The sequence below is a fragment of the Mesocricetus auratus genome, unplaced genomic scaffold (assembly GCF_017639785.1).
Source record: "Mesocricetus auratus isolate SY011 unplaced genomic scaffold, BCM_Maur_2.0 Super-Scaffold_100676, whole genome shotgun sequence".
Lineage (NCBI taxonomy): Eukaryota > Metazoa > Chordata > Mammalia > Rodentia > Cricetidae > Mesocricetus > Mesocricetus auratus.
In genome coordinates this window covers 62,548,474-62,564,707 of record NW_024429266.1, presented here as the reverse complement: position 1 = coordinate 62,564,707, position 16,234 = coordinate 62,548,474, and the positions used below count along the sequence as shown (strand labels likewise).

General features: G+C 39.7%; 1 protein-coding gene across 4 annotated transcripts in view; it reads right to left on the bottom strand.

Annotated features, from left to right (window-relative positions):
- Positions 1–16,234, bottom strand: part of Nckap5 (NCK associated protein 5) — an 831,052-nt gene that overhangs the window by 554,763 nt on the left and 260,055 nt on the right. Inside the window, exon 1 of one of the 4 annotated variants that reach the window (XM_040738963.1) lies at positions 12,952–13,176. The exons of the other annotated variants lie outside the window; for them this stretch is intronic. The gene's annotated coding sequence lies outside the window, so the exon portion shown is untranslated. Of the gene's footprint in view, positions 1–12,951; positions 13,177–16,234 lie in introns of those variants that run through there. 4 annotated transcript variants of the gene reach the window in all.

Sequence of the window (16,234 nt, the reverse complement as noted above, 5' to 3'; positions counted from 1 at the left end):
ACTTCCCTATCAAAACATTCGAAGCCTATCACCTTCTGAATCCAGAATACTTCAGATTAGAGGCTCTGAACTGGTAAAGTCAGTGGAAAAATTCCAAAAATGTGAAAAATGTGAATGTCTAAAATAGCTTTTGTCGCAAGCATTCTGGGCAAAAGACACTCCACTTGGGCACATAGAGTTTGGTACAGTTAACAGGTATTCTAAGAAAAGCGCAGCAGATTTTCAACAAAGGAAGTATTGACTCCTAAACAGGAGGGTGAGGGAAGTACTTACAGAAAAATGGCAGTCTGTCTTAAGCATCAAGGGTTGCTTCATGAAAGCAAATCAGGCACATGTGACAACACAATCATGAATTGTTGACAAGCTAAGTAACTCACTACACTTAGGTAATATTTCCTAAAGAAATTAAAAGCAATTGTGGTGATCCAAACACCACCAAAGCTAAATCACCACAGGTGCATGGAATCTTGGCCCTGGAATCAGCCCTGCTGAGTGTGTATATGTGCAGAAGTCAGTGATCACCCTCCAGGGCCTTACTAGGTTTTATTTGAGACCAGGTCTCTAATTGACCTGAACTTGCAAAGTAGGCTAAAGTAGCCAGCCAGAGCATTCTAGGGACTTACCTGTCTGCTTGCTCAGTTGGATTATTGCATATGGCCACACCAGCTGTTTGTACAGCTCCTATTGATTGAACTCAGGCTCTGATACTTAGTAGCAAGTGTGTTTACCTCCTCAGCCTATCAGATACTTTTTTCCTAAATCTTCTATGAGGTTTGGTGTATGATAAGATGCAATCTTCCTTCTTTTTCTATTAGAGACATGCAGATTTGGTCTTCTAAAGTAAGGATAGCGTGTAACTACATGTGTGTGATTTCCAGTGTGTTTGTGTATGGTGAGGGCTTAGGAAGGTGACCTCTAGTCTCCTAACTGTTATACCTAAAGGCAGGTCCTATAGAAGGTACTTAGGAACTCAGATGTCCACCAAAGGGAATCCTCATTAGTATTTGAGAATGATGTACCGTCTGGACTGTTTGTATAATATGCATGTGTGTCTTCATGTCCACTGCATGCAAATACATGTGTGTTAGAGTGCACGTGCACACATGTACACACATGTATGTGTGGGAGCCAGAGGTCAACTTTGGTCTTGGGCTAGAGATCGGATAGAAATATGTCATGGAGAATAGCAGAACCATCACTCTCTCTGTCTCTCTCTCTCTCTCTCTCTCTCTCTCTCTCTCTCTCTCTCTCTCTCTCTCTCTCGCACCTAGTTGGGTTAAAAAAAACCTGCTGATTTTCTAAATCACTGTAATTAGAGGGCTTCTGGTTAACAGTACACAAGTATCTCTCCTTGTTAATATACTCCTTGTGACTACATGTTCTTTCTTGCTAAAACTGCCAATAATTACATGAGAGATTTTTTTGAGACAGTGTCTTCTGTAGTCTAGGTTAGCCTCATTTACAACATATCAAAGAATAAGCTCATACCTCTGGTCCTCATGCCTCCATCACCTGAGTGCTAGAATTACAGGTGTGCATTATCATGTCCATAAACATGTGGCACTGGGGACTGAACACAGAGTTTTGTACTTAACGATTCTGGCACTGTCCAACTGAGCTCATCTCTAGCTTCTAAATGAGAGGTTTTGCACAGCATATAAATGGTAACTGATACGATAAAACATATAGATGAGTGTGGGGCAGTTTTCTGACGCTGCGACAAAATATCAAGAGTGAGAGTAAAGACAGAGACAGTGTTTACAATAATGCTTTTCTGACTCTTAAATCCTTTCTACACAGATCTAATCTTACTCTGGTTATCCTTTGGGTTTTCTTTTTTACTGCATCCTTATTTTTGGTATTTCTCCTCCATAAAGTAATCACCTATATATCTGTAATTCACAATTTGAATAACGATGGCCCAAAAGGAGCTTCAAGGAGATCTCCATCTATAAAACTGGCCCATGCTGAGCCATAAAGGGCTTCCTTCCATTTTCCCCCTCTCTTCATCTATTTGAACCAAACTAAACATGAGTTTTCTTTTCTGTGGCAATTTTAGTGGGGCATTAGTAACCATAATCTCTTTGCTTTTATTGATTAGGAATGGATTGTCTCACAAGTGTGTTTGTTTCTTGGGTTCTAGCAGATGCCCATTGGCTTTTTAGAGTGCAGCATCATGCCAATCTGTGTTTCACATACTTGCCTTCAGTGGACTATGTGGACGGCCACTTGTACCTATTGTAATAGTTAGATGTCAAGATCCATGACTTCCAAGGAAAGGACATTGTGGGCCACCTAAAATAAGCTTAGGAAATACTGTTACTAGACTAGGGATCCAAAGAGATCTTACACACTAATTCTACTACTTAAAGATGAAGAAATAAAGGAGTAAAGAGGATACAGAGCAAACAACTGATCAGGCAACAATTATCATTCAGTGTCAAATCCATTCTATTTCCAGAGATAACTGATGTTTGAAGGAAGTATACAGAAATATGAGAAATAACCAATCAACATGCTAAATAACTGATCCATAAATTCACAGTAGTTAATGCTTTGCTGGGTTGTGACCTGGCCCATTTGCAAAAAGTAAAAGGGTACTCCAGGCTTCATTAAAACTCCTATCTGAAGCAGGAAGGGTGGGCTGGGTTGGGATGAAGTCTTAGCTAAAGCACAATTTAAACAGACACTAAGTTATTCCTTCCATGTAAATGCCTTACTCAGCAATTGTTCAAGAGTAAGTAGAAAGGCCCTCAAGAACGCTTTTCCCATTCATAGCTGCCATCTACTGCTGAACTATTGACATTCAATACATCCTGCTAGTAGGGAAGGCACAGTATCCAGTGCCCACTGGTGAGCCTACCAGGCTCCAGTAGATAATCCTAAACCCAGGGTTGTACAAACAACCTTTAGTTGAACTCTGTGGGACACAAAGAGACCATGAATCATGAATATATTAAAGAGATATGTAGGGAAGCAGGGGAAGTGACAAGAAAGGGAAGGAACCAAGAGAGGGCTGGGGAGAAGAATGCACTGTATACATGTATGAAAGTGTCAAAGGTAAAATTTTATCAACAAAAGTACTTTGAGATTTAATAGGCTTTTGCTTGTAGTATAAATAACTCACTGTCTTTTTTTCCAAGTAGCCATGGTTAGAAGGATCCTCATATCCAACAAAATTGACAACACCCCATAGACAGGGATAGTCTTCAGGAAGAAATGAACAATGAACACACTAAGAATCCCTATGGCCACTCTGTCTGACTCAGGTGGCAGCAACTAAAACTAGAATTTGGAACTAGAGAGATGGCTCAGCAGTTAAGAATGCTCACTTAGTTTCAGGAAGACATGCGTCAGTGATTCACAACAACCTGTACAAGGAGATATGATGCTCTTCTCTGACCCCCACAGGTACCCACATATATGTATGCATACATACACACACACAAATAAAAACAGTAAATCTTTAAAACATGTTATTCCCAGAGCTCATTATTTTAATGATATGTAAACCTGTGCTTTACCGGGTACCAGAAAGACTTAAAAGGAACCTCCTTTATTTTGTTCTAATTTTCTCAGCACAGAGACATTGCAACCCTCCATTCACCTTTATGTGGAACCAACTCCCATGACTAAATGGGTAAAGAAAGATGTCCTCCTGTCTAAATGGTAAGAAACTCAGCTCTGGATGTAGCTTCTGCCATCACAGATTACAAAAGCCACTGGGTCTGCTCCTTGGAGGAATTCTCATGTCTTACAGGAATCTGCTTCTGCAGATTGCTATATGTAAGAAACCTCCAACCATCAGAAGGCAGAGTGAAGGCAGATTTACCGCATGCAGGAATTCCATTAAGGGAATAGACCACTTAGACTTTGGCCAGGAGCCTAATCTATATAGAAAAACAAACATAGAAACAAACACTTTCTGACAAAGTTAGACACTAAAGCATAGGCAAGAACCAAAAGCCAAAACGCAAGCAATGCCTCCATTAGTCCACAAGGAAAGAGAAGCCAACAACAGACACTCTGGCTCATGGACAGTGTCTCTGCCCTCAATCCAGTCAGCCTGTTGTGTGTGACACCTTGATAAATTAAAGGAACAGAACCACTGTCACAGAAAGAAAAGGAGGAAAGGAAGGAAACTCACAAACAGCGCCCACAAAAGATGGATAAGGAAGTTGGAAGAGAATACAAGCATTGATTAAAGGCCAGCAAGGAAAACGAGATAGCTGCTGAGTCTAGCTCACCCCCTGCTGCTCATGCTCACTGTATTGTTTCCTTTGGCTCAGGCTGGGAGAGCTTTGTCCGTGTCTAATAATACCATTATTTATGAAATGGAAGAAAAACATCCTGATAAGAATATACCTCAATAGCAAAAAAAAAAAAAGGCTCCTGTATAATCTGAGTGCACAGATGAGAAAGAAGGGCGTCTTCAAAGAAATAACAATTACAAAGCAGAGAACGAGATAAGCGCTCACAGAAGCGGCAGCACAAGATCTATTCAACTGACCCGTTTTCTTCTGTTATGTGAGTCCAAGAATGGATAGCAGCCTCTCGCTGGGGAAACCTGCTGCACTGGGAAACTCAGCCTGGGTCAGTGTGTGGCTGGGATGGGAGGGATATGACAGAAAGGAAGCTTAAAGGGAAGGAGAGGGAAGGACAACAATATAATTCTTTGTAACCCTTCCTTCAACATGGCAATCCTTGACCTACTACAAATTGGTAAAGCAGACACAAGATTGTGAAAAACCATAGCCTTGGACACAGAGTTCCTGCCCATCAAAAGCTAGAGATTGTAAACCTTCCTTTGGCCCACGATATTACCAATGCTCAGTTTGTCTAAGTATTCACAATTTCAACTCTGTAAATGAAGTTATTTTTGCATTCTGTCTAGAATCTCAACTTTTGGGGATTGTAACTGTTGATGCAGATACACAAATATATATTATACTGAACTTAAACAGTAGATTTATAAACTTGGACTTGCAAAAATATTCAATCTGTTGGCTACAGATGTTCCTTCTCTCATCATTTCAGATGCCTGGCATAAACTGCACTTCACTGCACGGACTTTGCCTACCAAGCACAAGGTGATGAGGTATTTCACAGACTACCCTGAAAACTTGGTAGACTTGAATATCATCACACAGGCACTTAGTACCTTAGTAAGTCACAGCTGTGAGACAGGAATCTATGACCTTGACAGGCACTGTCTTACAAAATCTCTCCAAATTCCTCCTCTAATAGGTGAATGTCAGAGTTCCTACTCGGCCATCCACAGTGCTATGCACCTAAGCACAAACTTACACAGCTGGTTTTACTGGAATATAACAAGTTGTTGGTTCTTAATGCAAACTGTACTTTGCAGTGGACACATTCTGGGGCCTGCAATTATTTTAAGACTGTGGAGACACTGTGGCAAGGGCCACTTGTGAACAGGTACAGTAATCACCACTTGACAGGTAATGACACTTTCTCATGGTAAATATGTGAATTCAACCTTCTGGGTATGGCAACAAGCAGTTTTTGTGTTCCAAAAGAACTCCACATGGTTTTCTCCTTTGAGACAGTGAGGTGACAGTAGGTTTGCTTTTAATTCCATTGACCAGTGGTACAGCAGAAGCTAGATAGGACTAGTCACTGGGAATGTCTGCCTTGTTGAATTTAATGTATAAACTATATATGCAAAAATTAAAGTACGGTTTAATTTTTTTAAGAAAAGGAAACTTTGACTTGTCCTAGAGGTAGACAAGAGAAGAATAAAAATCAAAATTTGATTTCCATATATCTCCCTGGAAATTTGAAAGACCATCTTTGCCTTTTTGAAGAATGACACATGTTAAGGAAAGAACCAAGGTATCGTGAAGATGTTTAGGCACAGGAAGAAATTAAGCTCCTTAAAGCAAACTTTCAGATGGATATAGAGGAAAATCCTTAAGGTCAAATAACAATTAGGGGCATCAGTTAAGAGCTATAGGCCACATCCCATGATGTACATGAGGCCCTCCATAGACGTTTTCTGAACTCAAGTTCACATGGACTTCACCTTCCATCCCGGTGGTAATTCAGTCAGCCCTCATTGCTTACACAGCCCACATTTATTGATGGGTCTACCTGCTGGATAAATGAATGAGTAATATTAAAATCACTCATCTTCACCCTTCCCCGGGATCGCACAGGGGGGAACAGTGAAAGCTCATGTGGCTTGTGCACTTGTCTCCAGGTGAAAAGTCAAACAGGGGCATGTTCTCTACTCTCAGTATCAGTGGGAGTTCTTTCATGAAGTGTTGTCTGTTGCGCATTGTTGGCACTTAAATGCTGCCTGTGACATCACTGACTGCAATGGCCCCAACACAGTGCTGAGGATCTCTACGGAGCAGTGCTAGAGCACTGCATGTATCTAGTGCTGCCTAGGATAAAACCACTTAGACATCATAGGGATAAAACCCTAAAACAACTCCTTTCACACCTCGGTTGCAGTGTTGTTGATATAGACATAATGTTAAGGAATCAACAGTGTTATTATATAAGTCCTCTTTAAACAAAAACTCAACTGAAACACATTTAAGACCAATTACTGATAGGTTAAAATGTAACTGGATGCCACAGGAACCTAACTGTGCATTTCCCAACAATGGTTCACTGTTAAGTCAGTTATTTGAGGTGACTTTAGCAAATTGAACTATTATGGTGTATGAGCACTGAGTGTATACAACCTATCAGCTGTTTTTAGTATCTATAAAAATGTAGATACCCATAGATGATTAGGACATAGACTCTAGGGAAGGAACCAGTTCTAATGTTTTGCTAACTAGGTGTAGTATTAAACTGGCCCCGAAGCTTAGATTAATGCATATCATAATATCATAAGAGAAACTTCCATCTACAGTAGACATTGGATAGTACAGAGATCCACAACTGTTCAAAGTTCAGAAAGTAAGAGAACAAGGAATGCTGAGCTCTAAATGGGACATCTATAATGCATCCCTTCCATCTGATGCTCAGGGATCACCATGGAAGAGGAGGAGGAAACATGGTAAGATCCAAAGAGCACTGAAACTGTTTTCAGACATGGCAGGGCTATTGTACAATGACTGTGGTAGCAAACACATGACCTGCACAACAGCAAGCTAGTCAAAACTCCAGCATGGATGGGAAGGGTGTCACAAAGTCCTACCCCTCCTTGAGGAAGCATTGGCAACTGGTAGATTCTGCATGGTGGGAGAGTCAGTTTTCTTCAAGGATATGCACCCCAATAGCCTACCTATGCTATATATGCCTATATTATAGATGGTCCTATACCCATGTGCACACAGGCAGCACTAAATGGAGTTGGTGGGCTTCATGGTGGGTATATGAAGTTTAGAGTGGAAAATACTGTAGGGGACGATAAAGGAATTGGGGGGAGGAAATGTGGGGATACGTTCATTCAAAGCATATTATATGCATGTATGACATTCTCAAACAATAAGAAACTCAAGGAGTTTCACCAAACCTAAAAGTAATACCACTTTCTTAATGTTTAAATAATTCTGTAATTTCATCAATATTATGGCTAACTGTGATATTTTTAAAATGTTCCATATAACGTATTTGATCGTGTTTCCCTCTCCCTCAACTCATCCCAGAACCTGTCCACCTTCCTATCTACACAACATTATGCTCTCCTCCACATCTCAAAAATACCAAAACAAACGAAAGACCAATAAGATAAAACTGTCCAAATGAAATAATTCAAATCAAAAATCTAGAAGAAGAGGAGGAGGAAGAGAGGAAGATGAAGACAAGGAGAGGAAGACGAAAAGGAGGAGGAGAAACCACAACTACCCTGGAGTGCTTCTGACATACAGCACATACAGATGTACATCTTTATTTTATATGTGTCACAAAGTAATGTTTCACTAGAACCAACTCAGTTCAGATTTTACTAGTTCACAATCAAGATCCTAGACACATATTTAATTTGGTCTATAAAAATATTAGAACTAACAATTAAAGATATATGAAATTTAAAGGTCATGTTCTTAAATATTAGATTAAAAATTGAAGGGAAAATTAAGATATTTGACAATTATTCATCTATTCATATTATAGTCATTAATTTCACTAGTTCTGCTGTAGACCAGGCATCAGAATACTCCAAGATGGGGCTAAAGAGATAGCTTAGTAGTTAAAGAATTTACATGAGAAATCGATTCAGATCCCCAGAACCCACATAAATACAAAGTAGACCAGATGACCCACCTATAATTCCAGCTTAGAAATTTAAAAAGAGGAATTCCACAATCAAGCTAGGTTACTAAGTCCAGCCACACTGAGAAGTTCTGGGTTTACTCATCATCTCTGTCCCAATAAATAAAATGGAAGAAGAGTGGTAAGTACTACACACCACACACACACACACACACACACACACACACACACACACACACAAATGTAAGATTAAACAGGCAAAAAAAACAGGCTAAAAGGCCTAGGATGGGACAGCTTTTCTGAAGCTCAGGGTTAGAAGTTAAGATGACATATAAACAGAGGTGATACACAACAATAGTGAGGTTAACTGCAATGTTGAAAAATGTCACAAACAAGCTAAAACTACTGCTTTTAAGATAACTATAAAAGGAGCCTCAACTTCAGTATCTGGGGTCATCTTAGTACTCCTTTATCAATTCATCTCTAGTAAATACAAACACTCAAAAGCCAACACAATTATAAATCTTCATGGGAGAAAGAGGAGCTGACATGTACACTGGTTTATGCCAGCTGTTTCTCTTTCTTTTGTCCTTGAGTTACTAACTGACTATAATCAAGTTAAACCTAGATGACTGGGTTTTTAAAGTACTTGCCTTGCAGGCATGAAGACTTGAGTTTAATCCCCAGAACCCACATAAAGAGCCAGGAAGATGTAGGAGTTTGTAACCCTGGTACTGAGAAGGAGATAGGAGTGTCCCAGGGCTCACTGGTCAGCCAGCCTGGCCTACTTGATGAGTTCTAGGTCAATGAGAAAACAAAATGGACAGTTCTAGCAGAGCAACATCTGAGATTGATCTCTAGCCTGTACACATGCGCAGGCGTACCCCCGTGTTATTTTATTTCCTGTTGCTGTCATAAAGACCCTGACCAAAGGCAAGTTGGTTGAGAAAGGGTTGATTTGGGGCTGGAGAGATGGTTCAGCCACTAAAGGCTAGGGTCATAACCAAAAATATATGAGGAAGGGGTGATTTGTTTAATATATCCCACTCCACTGAGAGAAACCAGGGCAGGAATCTGGAGGCAGGAACTGAAGGCAAAGCCATGGAGGAGTGTAGCTTACTGGTTTGCTCAGCCTGGTTTTTCATGTAATTCAGGACAACCTGCCCAGGGGCAACACTGCCCTTAGTGGTCTGGCCCTTCCCACATCAATCAATAATCAAGAAAATACTCCCACAAAGTTGTCATTGCCTACTGGCCAATATGATGGAGGCATTTTCTCAATTGAGGCTTCTCTTCCCAAATAAATCTAAATTTGTGTCAAGTTGACAAAAATGAACCATGACACTTTGCTTCATACCCACACACATATAAACACATGTATACACTCGTCCATGTATGCATAACCTTCTCCCCCCTCCTGCACACACACAAACCAATGAGATAAAGTAGGAAGTGAGAAGCTTAGGTTTGAAAATATTACTTACTGCCTAAGCATATCCTTTTGAATACAGTGTCTTACCTTTGTGATTCTGGGGATAGGAAGTTAATGAGAAGAGAAGAGGAGGTGACAGGAGACCAGCAACCCAGAACCCAGTATGAGGCATTAGTGGTCACTTAGAAGTACAGTTCCTTAGAGACTGAAATCTGTCACAAAAGCCCTTGTACGATTTCTGCTCACAGACAGGGGGCCCTTCATGAATAAACTTAGTATGTCCCTGAAGGCCTTGTGGATTCCCCAGCAAGGGCGCAAGTAACCCTGGAGAAAGGCCAATGAGAACCAACTAGAAAATGGAGACACATCTATGAGGACTCTGGGCACAGCACCCAAGAAGAGAAATGGACCCTTATACCACAGAGAATAAAGAAAAAGAGTTCCATAATTTAAAAATAAAGTATAAAGTGTGTGGGTTGAGTGTGGTGGTGCACACCTGTAACCCCAGCACTTGGGATGCTGAAGGAGGAAGATAATGAGTCTGAGGGTAGCTTGAGGTGCATAGTGAGTTCAAGGCTAAAAGGACTACATAAAAAGACCTAGGCCAGCCTTAGATACTACTAATAAGATTCTGTGATTTATATATATATATGTGTGTGTGTGTGTGAGTTGCACTAACAAAACTTTCAGAAAACATTAGTTTATTAACAAGAGTTTTTGGTATGTATGCATGTGTGCATAGGCTGATTCACAACAATTTTTGGTGTGCATACATACATTGTTTACATGGATAAGACATAAAATACATACAAGAGTACATAATACAAAACATTACATATTATGTATATAATACACATAACAAAGCAATGCATGTGTAACACTAATACTGAACTGAAATTTTATACAAATGTATGTTTCTATAACTGATAGAGAATTGCCCAAATTCTACTCTCTTTAAACACAGAGATAAACTCAATTTCCCAGCCTCATGTGCAGTCAGAGTTCCAGCCAATGAATTCAAAGTACAAGGAATGTATCAAAACATCATGCTGCCCCATAAATGTGCACATATTAAAATGTCACCCCACTCTATAAATACATATCAAAATATCACACTGCCTCATAAACACATAATTGGAAATAAAAGTTATTTTAAGAGCACTAAAACAAATTATATCAGCCTTTCATAATCGAATAATCAATCAGACAAATATACTTATCAGAATCCATTCAATGTATTATGTTTTGGCACATTCAAAATAAGCTCTGTTATACAAATACACTTATCAGAATCCATTCAATGTATTATGTTTTGACACATTCAAAATAAGCTCTGTTATATGTCCTAAAAAGAATTTTAATGAGAAGCTGCCTCAAAATTAATTGACATGTATTGACCACACTATAAAGTGACAAGCTGAATCCCAATACAACCAACATAGATTGGATGCGTGCCTCCAATTGAGAAGGACTGACAAATTCTAGCTAAATGAATCTTAACAACAGAGGGGTAAGAGGGTATGTAAGAGCATGCCACACAAGATGTTGCAGCACTCAGAGAGGATGTGTAGAAATAGACGCTCTGAAGTACCTTACCACTCAATTCTAGAATCCTGCATTTCTAGGACCCTTTTGCTAATTCATCTCTTCCCACGTCTTCTCTTGTATTTTAGAATCATACTGCAGGGAAAGTGGGATACAAGTGCACCAGCTCAATTCTGACTTTCTGATGTTCCCCCAAGTTTTCAAACCAACCAATGACTTTACAGCTCATTAACCAACTTCTTTCAATTCCTGCTACCCTTGGTTTAGATCCTGCTCATGTGCTCAATTCCAAAGTATGTTAAATGGAACTGAATACGTCTTGAATCAAACTGAACCCAGGCTTAACCCACATCTTTTAGTGATCAAAATCAGACATTATGGATTGTTGGCACAAGTCTTATTTTTGCAAACAAAAATTCATACTCACCCAGAGGATGTTTCCATCTGCTCTGTCAGCCTCGTTTCCACACGTGAACTTTAATTATTACGTGTAGGCCTAGCACCCCTGTATTCTATCTGAATAGAATACTGACTTACTCCATCAAAAGACACTGCCAAAATAATACAGTAAGCTTTTCCCCAAATCACAGCTTATTTTTCAGGTAGCAGTAGGCAAGCCTCGCCATCATCAGAACTTAGAAAAAATTACAAATTTTAGAAAAATACAAATTTTAGAAAAAATACAAATTCCATTCTTACTAAATTGAGAACGAAATCTTAGATATATAGATTTATATGCTCTGTGGTTATAGATACATACAGTACAGAAGCAGTCTACTCTGTGAGATCCCTAACTCCAATCTTGATGAATGGGGATGTTTTGAGAATTAGGATGAAAAATGATGGCGAGGGTAAAAACAGTAGTATAAAAACATTAAGCATGTACAAGGTGGACAGATACATGCAGATCAAAGAACATATGTCTGCAGTATAGTATACTAGGCAAGTACGTATTGGCATGGGATCAGACAGAGACAAACCTGGCTGGCACCAAAGTCATGATGAAACAGCCAAAAACTCAGTACAGTATCCAGACACTTCCCCTTAGCCACACCCCACTTCTGATTTCCCCCACCCCCTGCCAAAGTAGCTAGATAACGATTCTGTTTCCATCCAGATGGTGGGCGTCATGGACAGACTTCGGATGCTGACGGAGTCTTGGGCACGCTTATTCAAAGAGTCTTGAAAGGCATTATTCACTAATTTCATGTGGAAATGAAATTTCACTTCCCATTGTGTACAAATAACTTGCCCACTTAGAGCACATACAAATGTGCTTCTTTTTTCTTTTCTTTTTTCTTTTACCAGGCAGGAGGAGACGACTGGAATGTAAAAGCCTTCCAGTGTGTGTCTCTGGCTCAGACCCAAGCTGGCATATGGTAGTGCCACCAACCTCCTCCATAGGAAATCTTGGGTGACACTTTAAGCAAGCCCTGGTAATGTGATTTACAAAGCATTCATTGGACGAATGGCGTCTGCATCAATTTCCTTCAAGGCAAGATATTCATCTCACACACACACAAACATGTACACATGCACACAATCATATATACACATACAAACATATACACACAAACACATACACACAGACATACACACACAGACACATACACACACATATACAAGCACACACACATAGACACATAAACATATATACCCACAAATACACACACACACACACACACACACACACACACACACATTTTGGCTGTTTTACAGAAAGGAAACTTTGAAATGCCTAAGATGAATCTCTAGTTTATGAATTTTCCAAGTTTTCTTACCTTACTATTCTCCTGGTCAAGAATTTAATCTTCAACAAATGCTTCCCTTTCTGCTTCTGGTGTGGAAGCAGCAGGCATGGTTAACTGGCTTGTGGACAACAAGTTGAGTTTTTCAATTTAGCTCCTAGACTCTGTGTGGAGTGCTCTGCCTTTGGATTATAAACCATGCATGCTTCCTGCAACTTCATTCCAGGGAGTGTTTGCTGCTCAGTATCAAAGGAATTGCTTCCCTTCCTCATTTGGGTGCTTCTGTGCACACTAAATAAGCATGCACAAGGAGACAATCCTCTCTGTCTCCCATCACACTTCACACACAGAGTAGCTTAAAGACATCGTCAGAAATCAGCAGACTCTCATCTCTGGAATCTGACTTTTGGACCTTTCCCAAGAACCCTTGTTTGTATAATGTTTGCACAATGTAATTTGTGTTTATAAACACAGCCCTTTATCTAGTCTTCAGCAGTTCATATAAGCCCTGTTCCTAGGTCTGACATTTTTTACAGCGGAAGTTCCCAGAGACATAAGATAGTGATGGCTATGGAGTCTTCTGTTCTGATTCGGGGGTAGTGTGTGGCTTTTCTCCTCCTCTACTGTCACTGACTCTGTTCATATCTTTCTACAAAGACTGGGGCTCTTTCTGAATGCCCCATGAGTGACAGACTGGGACATCTTCCTTGGGCTCCTTTCTCAGGCACATATCAGAATGAGCTGAGGGAGAAGAGCGAAGGAGGATTTCAGATATGGAAATTACAAAATAGCCAAGACAAAAACAGTCTAATTTCTATTTTTAATTCCTCATTCCGTTTTTGAAAACAAGAAAATTCTGTCAGTATCAAACTTCAGCAGGACCATGTTTTCTTTTTCTAAACAGTTAAATTAACAGTCCATTTAGAAAGGTCAACTTCTGACTCATTCTTGGAATTATATTCTGATAGAACTAAAGGGATATGGTCTTTCATGTAACAAATGAGATTGTGTTTTTATAAGCAAGACAATGGCTCCTTGGCTGATGAAATGAGTCTGTGGATAAAGGAGTCTGCCACCAATCCTGATGACCTGAGTTTAATCACTAGTACCCACATAGCAGGAAAGAACCAACTCTCACAAGTTGTCTGCTGACTTGCACATATGCAGAGTGTTCAGTGAACACACACACACACACATAAATAGGAAACATTCTACACAGATTCAATTTGAGCACTACAGAGTAACAACAAATCCAAGCATTTCCTTTTCTTCCATAATATCATGTAGGTAATTATTGGGAAAGTGTTTTGTAGCATTTTACATGACACAGTGATCTGCTCCATACAAAAGATAGAACTCTGTGAATACAAACACTGGATAACTACAAAACTAGAGGAATTTGGTAAGCTGAAATGTATGGTTCACTCTACCCCTAAAATAAAATACTATTTCTATTTTAGTTTTTTTTTAAATATTTGGTGTTTTTACATTGAAATGGTAAAGGCAATCACTTTCCTTTGACCATTTGTTTCTCATACTCATCTTTTCAATAGGCAGGATAGACAATCATAGATTCTTCTTGCATACATGTAGCCTCCTGTTTTTAAAAACACCATAAAGTCAAGGAGCAGGAACTGCTCATTGGACCTGTACCTGAACAGAAAAGATGTTCAAGAGCAGTTTTTGTTCTGTTCTGTTTCCTTTTGTTTTGCAGGGGGAGGGACCAGGAAAGAAGCCCACTTGTAGCAGCTATAGATTGAAGACCTGCCCCGTATTCATCTATGGAGTAACTAGTGCCTGAGAACTGCTTGCCCCACTAGGTACCTAACAGCAGTTCATGTAATGTAGGGAAAAACACCACCACTGCATTTGCTTTTGATTCCACCCAGTTACTATGGAAACTAACTTTCAAAGGCCAATTGGTCCTCTTCCTTGAGATTCACACAAAATGAAACGATTTTTTACATCACCTGTGGAGGCTGGGGTTGGAAGGTTCATTTTTCAATCCTGTCCACTTTCCTAAATCCTCTCCTAGCCTGAGCTTGCCTGTTTTGTAAGCTGGAGCTACCCTCCATTTGAAGGATGCTTGGATTTAAATGATGAAGGACTTAAAAGTGTTTCTACATCAGGCTGCAAAAAGAAATGATACCTAGGTGCCATAAACATTCGTGAGCTCTGATTCTCATGCTCTAAGGAATACAAAATCGCCATCTAAGATCTCTGTCTTTCATTAACAACAGACAACACTGAACCCTCTTCACCTGCCACGTTACTGACCCACATATTTGGGTATTTCCTTACAATCTACATTCTCTGCAGGCAAGGAGCTGTGATCCATGGCCCAGAGCTGCCAAGTTTGTCTTTTGTGAGCTGCAGATGTGCTTTGGTTGATGAGCTGCTTGTCTAGCGTGCATGAAATCCTGGGCACCAGCCCCAACACAACACAAACCTGGTGTCATCACTCACATCCACAATCTCAGCACACAACAGGTAGACATGTAAACTCACCCTTGACTACACAGTCTGGGGCCAGCATAGGATATAAAAGACCTTCTCTCAGAAAAATAAGAAGCAATGATTGATTGATTGATTGATTGATTGATTGATTGGAGACTTCCTTATAGTAAAATGGTTGACAAGCTTTAAAAAAAACAATATCAAATGGGACTAAAGCTTTTCCTTATGTATTTTAATCACGCTCTATTCAAAATCTGGCTGTTCCCATAGAACTCATTTCCAGATACTTTCATGAGGTAAATTTCTGAGGTCAACCATGCTGTGTCCTTAACTAATATTCAAGCTTCCTTTTGATACACAATTAGACAAAGACAGCATTCTTAGGATTCATTTTCCCACTCCAAGTGTTATTTTGATTAATTTTTACAGTCTCACTGCCCCATTTACACCACAACTGAACCACCTCACCATCACCTTCTCAGCAGCTCTCATCAGAATGGCAAGTTCTGGAATTCACACCGGAAGAACATAATTCCAGCAAGCATCCTCATTTCCCTTACTAGTTTACTTCCTTTTTGCCTTTATCGTGTCTCCCAATAGTCTCATAAAAGTTACTGACTGTGTACTGTTGATGGTGTGTTATCTTACACACAGTTAATGTGACAGTCAAAATATTAAAATCTATCATGCCCAAGACGATCTTAAAGAGGACTGACAGAAGTTACAGGACTCAGACTCGAGGATTAGAGACAACAGAACTAAGATATTGTATTGAAAACAGAAATAAATAAATCCAAAAGGAATAAAAGGAAGATCTAGACACAAAGTTACACATAGATACTCAATATGCAACAAAAAT